At 35.0% G+C, this 12,482-nt stretch overlaps 1 protein-coding gene across 2 annotated transcripts in view; it reads left to right on the forward strand.

The window, feature by feature from the left end:
* The first annotated feature begins 1,682 nt into the window (after positions 1-1,682).
* The window catches only part of LOC127419730 (neurotrophin-7-like), a 54,030-nt gene continuing 43,230 nt past the window's right edge, over positions 1,683-12,482 (forward strand). For both annotated transcript variants that reach the window (XM_051661394.1, XM_051661393.1), the window contains exon 1: positions 1,683-1,838. The gene's annotated coding sequence lies outside the window, so the exon portion shown is untranslated. The remainder of the gene's footprint in view (positions 1,839-12,482) is intronic.

Below are 12,482 nucleotides of genomic sequence, written 5' to 3' on the forward strand. Positions count from 1 at the left end.
GGTTGTGAAGGGATTTTTTTTTTTTTTTTTTTACATTTATTCCTTTTTCTTCTATGATTTCAGATGATTGTTGTGTACATTCTAAACAGGATGTGTGTGGGAACTGTTAAATAGTCACTTCCACCCACAGAATTACTTCATTTATAATCGAAGACAACATGCAACTAAATATCTGTGCAGTATTTTGATCACTTCTCACTGATTTGTGTATTTGACAGAATGTCAGCGAAGACATGATTAAAGATAGCTTCACTGAGCATGTGATGAAGATCATTGTACTGGGCAGCACGGCTGCAGAGGAAGATGCCACCCCTGCCACATCTCCAAAAGTTCATTCTTTGTGCGATGGGTGTTATTTTGGCTTAACCTTACCGTTTTTGTTCTTTTAACCAAACTGTATTTTTTCATCAATGGTGAAAACATTGAATAAAAAATACTGTTAATACTGTTGACCAATAAACACGTATAATTTTACATCTTGCGGGTATACTTATGAAAATGTGTATATTTTAATGATTATGAACTGGCCCCGTTCACTTTCATTTTAAGTGCCTTTATGTAACTGTTTTTTTTTATTTATTTTTTTTATAAATGCTATCAATTGAGCTTAATGTTTACTGAAACTGGAATCTTTCTTTAATTCAAATTGCATTCAAATGTATCCAAATAATTTTGAAAACTACAAGGTTAAATGTGACATTTCAAAATGTTCACAATTCCTATACACTGAAAAGACGAATGATGAATGTTAGAACCTGATTTCACTGAAGTCAGAGAATTAAATGAAGAACCCTCTGTTATGATATATGAGTGGACTGGCCTCAAAGCTGGGTGTGTACTGGCTATTAAATTGCATCTTATATGCTTTTAAGTTCAACACCCAACAGGGATGTGACTAAAACAATGGAAACAGCAGAAGAATTTCAATTTAAAGAGATGTACATTTGTGTGAGAACTTCCAAACCAAAGTTATTAAAACCAGGTTTTCATTCACTGTGAGAAAGTTTTTCATGTCATATTCACTTAGTTCAATCGGCCAACTCACTTCCTGTGAGCATAATTCGTTTTTGAATTCAATGTATCTAGGGGCCTCTGAACTGTAGGGATGGACCCCATATCAAGGTTTTTTTATCTACTGGGTTTGATTTTCTTTTGTAGCTTTTCTTTTTGTCTGCGGAGAAACTAAAAGAGAAAAAAGAAGAAACGTCACCCTCTCATTTTTGTCACATATTTATTCTGCTTCTCATTTTCAATGTCTACAATACAACTGCCTAATTTTTTCTTATGCAAATAACTGAGGCACTTTGTATTTCTAGAGCAAAACAGATTGTGAATGAATGACTCAAGAAAGGAGTCTGAAACAACTATTGAGGTAAGTAATTTTGATGACTAACAGGACTAGCGAAATGTCAAGAACTGAATGGGTGATATGGGCCAAGCAAATCATGACAGTGAATCATCCCCCTCAGCAGGACCTAAACAAAGCTCCACTTTTCACTGTTAGTCTCAGCGCCGTGCAAAGGATTGTGCAGCCTATAGATGCAAGGAGGGAAAGGAGGGGCAGGAAGGGAGGGAAAGGGGAGGCACTAGGACCTGTTGGCTCCTGCAGTGGAGATCAGGGGAGTAGCTGTGGGACTCCAACTTTTACAACAATCAATTTCCCTTAAGAGGGAGTGGGAGCAGGGCTGAAGTGGATGGCATAGGACCTGTATACTAACATTTTTAAACACTGAACAGCACTGGGCTTTGGGGATAAACCTTTGCAGTGTGAGAGCTGGAATACAACCAATTTTTTAGTTTGGGACAATTCACAGACTTGTGAGGAGAGCAGCCTTGAGGTAAGTTTGGAATTATAAGTTTCGTGGAATGCTCGTGAATGGTCTCATAACCTGTCAACATGCAAAAGAGAAGCTTTTTATCTGAAATGAGCCCGTATCCAATGACAGGAAGACTCAAGGTGCTGTTGACAAGAAGAGTAATGCACGCATTGAAAAGAAAAAAAAAACTTGACTGATATACTAGATGGTATCTAGAAGGGAGAGAGACAAACAAGAGTAGGGCTCACTTTATCAGATTGAAAAACTTGAGGGGAATTTGGAAAATTATTGTTCGAAAAGCAGAAAGATTGAGAGAAAAAAGAGACAAGAAGGGAAAAAATCCAAGTTGTTTCTGTAAGTCTACTAATTTTTTGGACAAGAATATCATGTGGTATTATGAGATCTCAAGTGTTTGTTGTTGTGGTGTGAGATGATATGTAGTAGGCATAGACAATATGAAGGTCTACTAGGTGATGTGGATCTTCAGACTTAAGAGAACTATTCTTCCCCTACATTTCCCAAGGTAGAGACCCCTAAAACATCAAACTTTTTCTTTCCCTCTTTCTCATGACTTGGCTTTCCCCCTTTCTGTTTCTTTCCATCTATCCATCAAGCCACTCATGTTACACAACCAGAGGGGTCTCACTATCTTTGCCTCATTCCTCTTTGAGACATGGAACATGTTACACATTTTTATCATTTTCATCTGGGCAGAATAGGTGGTTAACCTGTCACCCGGCTTCAGAAACGCAGTTCAAGCCAAAACGTGCAAACAGTAGGGTTAAATCAACACCAGCGTGCTGCACAGGGAGAAGGAAAGTTAGAAATGTATGAATATTTGGCAAAGTGATGTAATAGATTGGGACATATTTTTTTTTTTTTTTTTTTCTGGGAATAATTAAAATACAGCATGTCTTTTAATACTCAAGGGACTCAAAACCATACCATGCAGAATGGGCCAGGCAATTTTAGTCAACATCTATAAAAGATAAAGCTCCACTAGAAGCATGCACAGGGATACAAAACTTAAATCATAGGTGCGATTACATATCCTACATAATGCATCTTTGAAATTCCCACAGAACTGTGTATGTGTGCAAGGGTCTGCTTGTACCCAGGTTAACGGCCCCCCTTGATGTCCTTAGTTTGGATAGAACCCAAACTCTACTTGACACTGAGTGAGTGAAGCCTTTCAAATTCCCAGATGCTCTTGTCCTAAAGCAGATGGACAGTGCTATTTTCCATCCATACAATGATGTCGGCTATTATTATTCATGAGCAGGGTCAGGTTACCCATTGAGCCTGAATTAAAGGTTCCTCTCTGTAGATCTGTGCTCACGTAGCGTAGCATGCCGCTGTGGTAATGAGAGGTAATGAGGGCTTCTAATGAGGCAGGTGGGCCACTGCCAGCAACTCCCATGGGTGTTTAAGTTACCCAAACCGACAACTCAAGCCTATAGTGTTTATTACCTTTAAATGGCATATATTAAATGACTGTATGCCCTGATCAGGGTGAGACAATACTGGCCATCTGGTCAAACAAATTAATGGGGCAAGATGAGGTAGGTCTCATTCTACTCACCCAAAATTCCATGTTCACAAACAGAATACTTTTGCAGACCAATAGCTACTCAAGAACACAAGTGCTCGACCTGGAAACCTAACACAAACATGGACTCCAGGGTGTCGTTTGACTCCACCTGGCACCCATCTGAAATGATCAGGAATATTTAGTATCTTCTGATGGATTTCAGAGGTTGAACAGCCAGAGAGCTCTCGTGTGCACTGCCAAGACACACTTGATTTGGAGCGCTTCTGTTTAGGATAAGCTTTGTTTGTTTGTTCAGAGAAGACTGACCTTCGACAGAAGGAATAATTTAATGCCCCACAAGAGCTTGAATATCGTTCCCACGGTGATTCATGCAACATTTGAGTAGGAAAGTGAAAGTGATAAATTAATAGAATGACTGTTAAATGAGGTAGTGCTTTGGAATCATTCAATGTCAGTAAAGACCCAGGTAAAGAAGTGCTTATGGATAACTAAAACATGTGTTTGCAATACATGACTGTTGGTAATCTAATGGTTACAGTCTCTATGCTGTTAATGCAGAGTTTGCTGATTATTACCTATTATTGTCAATTGGAACTGGTGGGTTGCTACACAAAAATTTGTTGCAGGTCTGCTCTGATTGGGATGTCGACAGCAGGCAAAATATCAATGTTAATGCAAATAGTAAAATGCTACTAACCATCTAATCTTGCATAGTTAGGATAGCAAAAATAAGGCTTATAAACTTGTAATAGAGGAGAAAATGACACAATTTTGACAGATTTACCTAACACTAGGTAATATTGCTAATCAAATATATGGATAAGTGTTTATTCCATGAGTTAGTCTGGTAATAACACTTCTGCTGTTGTTTACATAATTGTACAATTTCTCACTCAACCAACCATGCAATATTTTGCATATTGTTGGGATTATTCAGTTCATCGTAATATTAATAAAATAGTTTGATTTTTTTTCTACATTTTTGTTTACTTTTGTTTAATATATAATTTTGGTATTGTATTGGGGGTTGTACTCTGGATGAACGTGTCAGTTGGAGTAAATGAGATCATGCAATTATATCCAGATATTAAAAAAAGGAAAAAATAAAAAATAAAAAAATAAAAAATTCAGGTAGTCTTGAAGGAAATGTTGGTTTACAAGCCCAAACAGATGCTTGGATGTATTCATGAATCCATTCGCAACGTTTTAGTTTGTCAACTTTAAATAATGGGGCCAATAAACCTATAAACACGCTCCAAAAATGTGTGTCTCATTAAAAACCCAAGTGCAATTTCTGTCAAAATGTTTACAGGAAATTGTTCCTCTTTTCCAAATGAACATCATAAAATTATGTATTACAACTTTGAATTTCAAAGCCATGAGTTTCAATTTAGAGAGTTGAACTCTTGCACTTTGTTTGCAGGAATTACACAATTCTGATGTTGCAAATTCGTTTTGTATCACATTTATATAATTAAGAATGCACCAAAGGTGAAGTGTGTAATTTCTCTGCCACTAGTGGCACCAAATGGGATTGCAAAAATAATGTCTGTTTTAAGCAGGTTTCCCAAACACTCCACCCACTTTAAGCAGGTTTCCCGAACACTCCCCCATCCTCAGTGTTAATCTCGTCAAACAAATTACTGATGAAAATGTTTGTTGACAAATGTTTTTTTTTTGTTGTTGTTGTTGTTGTTGTTTTTGTTGTTGTTTTTTCAGCAATCACGAAGATGAGGCAAAAAAAAAAAAAATTGGCTAATACGGTACTTAAGTATATTCTATATAATATATTGTTTCAGGGGCTCAGGTTTTTATGACATTTTTCTTATTTTGTTTAATCTTACATATTATACATATTATTCTTATATATGTTTGAACAATGCCTAGTCTTAGGTCCTAGTCTTTTCGGTGCCCTAATCAAAATTTTATGTGGGGGCCCCCGTCAGTGTGTTCGTAACCCCCTACATTTTATTTAGACTTTTTAAAAAACGATAATGTTTTTATAAACTTTTATAATCTATGAACTATAAAAACTAAAACATAAAACAGATCAAAGATAATAAACCTCTTTACTATCACAGTACACATCATTTCAGAGCAACTTTACAGAAAATTATGTAATTTCTTAAAGTACTCATTGAACAGTTTCACTGAAAAAACTTCATTGAAAATTGTGCCTTAAAAATTATTAAAATTGCCTTAAAAGTAGTACATCACATCATGGCTTTAATGGAGAGAGAAACAACAACAACCTCATCATGCTGCATACTGCCACATATGTGTACATACGTGTATATGTATATACAGGTTTATATAAAACATTGAACATATGTGTACATGTGTGTATATGTATGTATATGTTTACATAAAAACATAGAATCATCCCATTTATCCCTACACCTGTATGTTACATAAAACCCATCGATGTTATTTTATGTTATGTATCGTCTTTGTTCTGTTCACATGTTCTGTCTGTACATCCGATGCTCTTATGTAATCTCCCTGTCATACATCAGCATATTATAAAGTGGTTTAATGAAATGGCTGGTTAAAACACATGATTTTATATGTCAAAACTATAATTTCTTGGTTGGAATGTCAGAGGCATTAACTCACCAGTAAAAAGAGCTAAAGTTCTAAATCACTTACATAAGCTGAATGCAGACATATGCCAACTTCAAGAAACTCATCTATCCAGAACACAGAAAACTACAGACAAGGCAAAATACCCAAGTATACTCAGCCTCAAAGAAAAGAGGGGTCACCATTCTTGTTCATAAAAGAATACCTATTCCCCATAAAACAACTATTACGGACCCGGAAGTATGTTTCGTCATTATCAACGTGTTAGTAAACAACACCAATATAACTTTCACCAACATTTATGGCCCCAACTCAGATGAAGACATTTCCATAACTTCTTCTCAATGCTGTATAACTTTTAAAAATCCCCTATCATTATCGGAGGAGACTTTAATCTAGTTATAAATCTGTCATTGGATAAATCTACCTCTTCATCTTATCAGAAAAAAATGGCACTCTTTCGAAATAATCAAGCAATAAATGTCGGAACTTGGACTAGCGATAACTGCAGACTTAACAACCCCACATCAAGAGAATACACGTTCTTCTCACCAGTCCACCAATCTTATTCACAAAGTGATTTCTTCCTAACTAGCAACTCTTGTGTCAAAGATATATCCAATACTGAAATTCATCCAATCATTATCTCAGATCATGCACCAATTACCTTTACCCTTAATAATAACAATACCATCAAACCTACTCATAGATGGCGGTTCATTACATCACTGCTGAAAGATAATGACTGTAATTGGATTAATATTTTAACAGAGAGAGTGCAACTTTCATGGAAATAAATGACACACTGGGTATGTCTGCTTCTACATTTTGGGAAACAGCCAAAGCTGTACTAAGAGGGAAAATAATTTCATATTCCACACACAAATGTAAGAAAAAACTACAGCTACAAAATGACTTGAATATTTTTTGAATATTACAAAATACTCATGCAAACAATGCGAATGAAAATACACTTGACTGCAATAACAAGGCTGGGAACTATTTAGCAAACCAATGTAAAGGTAATAAGGAATAATCACTTATATCAGCCATTAGAAATTCAGACGGGGATATGGTTCATACTCCCCAAGCAATAAACAAAACTTTCCTCACATTTTACAAAGAATTATACACTAGTGACAAAGTAGATCACTGTAAAGAAATTGAAACATTTCTGAGTAATATAAATCTCCCCAGATTAAATAAAACCTAAGCAGAGACACTAGATGTGCCACTGACAGCGGATGAATTCAGCAAAGTAGTTCACTTATTATCAAATAATAAAGCCCAAGGAATGGAAGGATACACATCAGAGTTCTTCAAACACTTTTGGACAACTATTTCTCCTCTATTTATCAGAATGGTAATAGAAATAGAACACACATCCGTTATCCCAATCTGCATGAACCTGAATTTCAGTCCTTCTCAAACAAAACAAAGATCCTACTGAATGTTTGAACTATCTCTTCTTCACACAGACTTAAAAATAATTAGTAAGACACTTGCTAACTGATAAGAATCAGTCATCCCACATCTCATTCACCAGACCAAACCAGTTTCATCAAAGGATGGCACTCTTCCAGTAATACTCAACGCTTACTCAATAGTAGATATTTGCAAATGGAAAAATAACAAAACAGTGATAGTATCATTAGATGCTGAGAAAGAATTTGACAAAGTAAACTGGAAATTCTTATTTGCAACATTTGAGGGACCAGGCAAGGATGCCCACTATCTACTCTACTATTTGCATTGTTCACCGAACCACTAGCTGCCGCTGTCAGACAAAATGAGAACATAACCGGTATCTTGATTAATAAAATAAGCCACAAAATCTCATTGTACACCAATGATATTCTTCTTTTTCTACAGAACCCAAACATTTCACTTCAAGAAACCTGCAAGCATATTAATCACTTTTCAAAGATATCCAACTACACTATAAATTGGTCTAAATCTACAATATTACCCATAAATGGAATGTATTGTAATAATATGAAACAAACCTCCCCATTCAAAATAGGCAACATTACATACCTAGGAATACACATCTCCTCAAACTTACCTGATCTATTTACTCTAAACTTCATACCACTCATAAAACAATAGAGGATGATTTAAAGCATTGGATGAACTTGCCACTCTCCCTCGCAGGATGGATCGCTACAGTTAAAATGTCTATTTATATCTACCCATTATCTCCTCATCTATTAAACATCACACTCTATATGAAAACTCTATAATTAAAACAACACTATTAGCATGGTGGAAAGTTAATAAATTGGCAGGCCACACTACAACTCCAAACTCACCTTTATGCAATAATCCTGAATTCACTATTAAAAAAATGACCTCTCCTTAGTTTAAAATGGAAAGAAAATGGTATTGCACATTTACACCATCTATTCAGAGACAACACATTCATCAGCTTCTCAGAACTAACTAAGAAATATAATATAGGTAAAGAGCAATACTTATAATATCACTAAATTAAAAGTGTAATAAATTCCAAAATTAAAATACGGAATCTGCCGAACCTACCTCCAATTGTTGCAAACATAAAAAACATAAAGAGTTCATCAAAACTAGTCAAAATTATATTCCCTAATATTGTCCACTAACTCTAAATATTCAGTACCTATAATTTAATGGGAAAAGGACCTTAACATTAACACAGACAGTAAATTCTGCGAAATTATTTGCGAAAACACATTTAGAATGACTAGAAACACAAACATACAATTAATCCAGAATAGAGTCATACAAAGATGTCATATCACAGAGCACATCATGTTCAAAATGGGTTTTTCTTTTGAAAAAATTGAAAAATTGGAAAAACAAAAACCAGCTGTCTATTGCAAATTGGCTATCCCTTCTTTCAGACCACATTATGAATGAAAAAAATGCAGCAATACTTAGAAACCAAAATAATGACTTTCAAGAAAAATTTCTCCCCCTACTCAATGCCTTGAACTTACCACTATCCTGAAGGTTGAGTTATGCAACTCAAACTAAGCAACAACTATATAACAAATTATCTTTATATATAGACTATACATTAAGAAATAATTTTCTGCTTTTTCGGAACCTCCAATTTTTTTTTTTTTTATTTTTTTTTATCTCTATAAAGATGAATGTAGGTACTTTACTATTATCATCATTATTATTATTATTACTATTATTATCATTGTTGTTGTTATTATTTTTCATTCTACAATCCCTATCTCCCACTTCTCCTCCATATTTTAAATCCAAATTTCCCACCCTTATTATTAATATAAAAACAATGGTATAACTATTATTATTATAATGATTGGTATTGGTTTTATTGTTCTCTCCTCTCTCTCCCTCCGCTTCCCCGGCCTGGCGCCCAGGTTTTTTATTTATTTATTGTTTTCATTCCAGTGGAGGGTGGCGCACCCCTTGGGTTGGCTGTTGTGGTGGCCACGGGTTACATATTATGCTATCTAGTTGTATATGTCTTTGTCCGCATTTTTTTTATTTATTTATTTTTTTTTATTATTATTTATTTGGTTAAATGTTTATTTTGTGAATTGTATTTGTTTTTGGTTTTTTGTGAGTTGAATATAGCAATAAAATGTAAAAAAAAAAAAAAAAAAAAAATACTACATTCCTTCATGCTCTCTTATTTCACATTCCTGACACATTATTTTTCCTTTATTCTGCTCGTAATGGACAGGTTGCTTCACTTCAAATCCATAGCCATATCTACTTCTATGTTATGTATCTTTACCTGGGCTATTTTGAACATATTTGACAGCATAGAGGCCCCCTGGCTTAGGCATAGGGACCAAACAGGTAGCGGGGAGTAAGAATCTGGCAGGGAGTCAGATTTTGACAAATATATATATATATATATATATATATATATATATATATATATATATATATATATATATATAAACTTAGGTCTGTTACAGTTTGATACATGTTTTTATTAATTTGCACATTATTGTCAACAAAATTTTATTTTGTCGACTAAATTATATGGCAGTAAAATTGACTAAAATTAATGTATATAACATACTGACTAAATTTAAAGGACATTTTCATCAAAAGACAAAAATTAGGACTGAAAAAATATAATTAACACTAGTCAGAATGCCGGGCTGGTTGGTATGCTTAAAACGTTTTTTTGGTTTTGACATAATTGTCCATTCTAGAGAAGCTGATCAAAATATGTCTATGTAATTTGTCTTTTTATATTTTAATATATAACTGAATATTTTACAAACACTGGTATTTTCTACTTAAGGCCAAATCCATACAGTATCTCTCATTAATTTCAACCAGCCAACACACAAACTTGTTTCGTCTAATCACAGAGACCGAAGGCAATTCAGAAACAAAGTCTTAAGTACACAAGTGAGGATGACTAATGACTCATTTTCGGGTCGGCAATCGCCACCAAAATAACAATTGGGAGACGTTTGTTTAGCAGATATTATATGTTCTAACTAATTCCAACTCAACCAAGGAGCATGAAGCCATCACCAGTTCCCCACCCACTATATCGGTGCTTTCATTTCGTTGACAGATGACATGTTATTGCAGTGCTTGTCTCTGCATGAGGTTGTCTCCAAAACATACACACAGAACAGACAGCAGAACAACACATACAATCACCTGACTTTGAACTTGCTGCTTTCCTCTTTTGGGCCCTGACTTTGCGTTACTAGCTTGTCTGTTGCTACTGCAGGTGGGTGAGTCGACATGTAATTTCATGTTTGAGATTAACAGATGATTCAGACAGTTCTGAGAATATTTAACTGTTATTGTATGGCTTAATGTATGGCCCGTTTACAAATCTTTCCAGTGATTACCAACATGTTCAAAACAGTTCTAGATGCAAATAATATCTATCTGTGGAACTGGATGAAATAAGATGATATCTACTTCCTATACAAAAATGGCCATTGTTTTTTTATATTGCGTATGACTCATTTCCTCACATTTTACTCATTCATAGACTGAAGATTAAGTAGATTTTGTTTTGAAGATTAAGCGTATACTTTCTGCACTAATAGCATCACAAACCAGAATTGCAAAAATGATGTTTATTATAGCACGGCCATTGGTCTGACAAACAGATAGTCCCTCCCCAAACTCACACCATTTTACACACCAGTCAGGATGCTCAAACAATCATTGGAATGTTTTGATAGCACCGCCTATAAAGGGCTTATCTAGGCTTGTTAATCTCGGATAGAAGAAAGTATTTTAACATCGAAAACATTACATACATACCATTAACAAACAATATTCAAAACATGAAGATTAAGCTCTATTCATAAATGGAAACATTAGTGAAAGATTTTTATCAGTTAAAAGGCAGAAATCATTTTTGTTTGTACTGACGTAGCATGACTTTGAAACCAGCCATAGCGGCCATTTTGACAAATGGAAACCGAGTGTCTGTCCATGCGCTGATATAAAACAATGCGAGCGACTTCTTAGAAACTTCTCAGAAAATAAATTAGACAGAGTATTTACGACATTGTGATCTATGGGATCTACTCCAACCCCTCACATTTCCGCTGTGTGTGGCCTCGGAAGAATTATCACGCACCTTTAAAACGTATGTCTGACCAATCGTGTCTGCTTGAACCTCATAGCCTGAGTCATGTTAATGGCACTCACAGCTGCTCAGCATGAATGGTTGTATGGCTATAGAGCCCATTTCCTGCAGTCATAAACGCTCACTAGCAGAGACCTGTAGACACTGGCGTGTTGCCTTCTTGCCTACATTTAACTCTATACAATTCAGTGAAGGTTTGATGTTTGCTCTCATGCAAATACTGTAGATTCTGTAATGATGAGCTTGTTTTTTTTTTTTGTTTTGTTTTTTAAGACCTGAATGAATGATGTTAGCTCACTAGCTTTGAACACCTTATTCCAAGAACCATTAGTCTGTGTTGTCAGACAGTGATGTGATTTTCCTCGTAGATAAAATCATTTTTAAAACAGTGTTATCTAGGATTAGAAAATCATTTAGTGCTTAACCTTTTAGGGCAGGTCTCTGATGCATGCTAAAAAAATATAACCGCAACCCAGAGAGATCATCATTTGCTCTTTTTTTTCTTGACTTTAAGTGGCACTAAAGATCCCTGATTGGAGTCTTGAGCTTCAAAATCAACAAATGTTTGTTTATTACATGGCTCTCTGGAATATTTGATTCTGATTGGTCAATCACTGCATTATGTGGTGAAATAATTTTGTATAAAGATCATTAAACTGTATAATTGACCACTGTCCCAGGCGATCGATTTCCTACTGTACATAGTGCTAATGCTAGTTTCATGTATCTTGTATCACTCTGTGGTCTCTTTCTTCTCAATTGAAAAGTCTGAAACTAAAACCAATACTTTGTCAATGTATTTATTTGTTTGGTAAGTAGCCAAATGTAAGACGGGTAATAATCTCCATAATAAACAGAATAATTGCCTCCATTTTGCATTTTTGTCCTGATCACACTGTCAGGGTTTATTTTGTGGTAATGACAGTCTGAC

Source organism: Myxocyprinus asiaticus, chromosome 29 (genome assembly GCF_019703515.2).
Source record: "Myxocyprinus asiaticus isolate MX2 ecotype Aquarium Trade chromosome 29, UBuf_Myxa_2, whole genome shotgun sequence".
NCBI classification, from domain to species: domain Eukaryota; kingdom Metazoa; phylum Chordata; class Actinopteri; order Cypriniformes; family Catostomidae; genus Myxocyprinus; species Myxocyprinus asiaticus.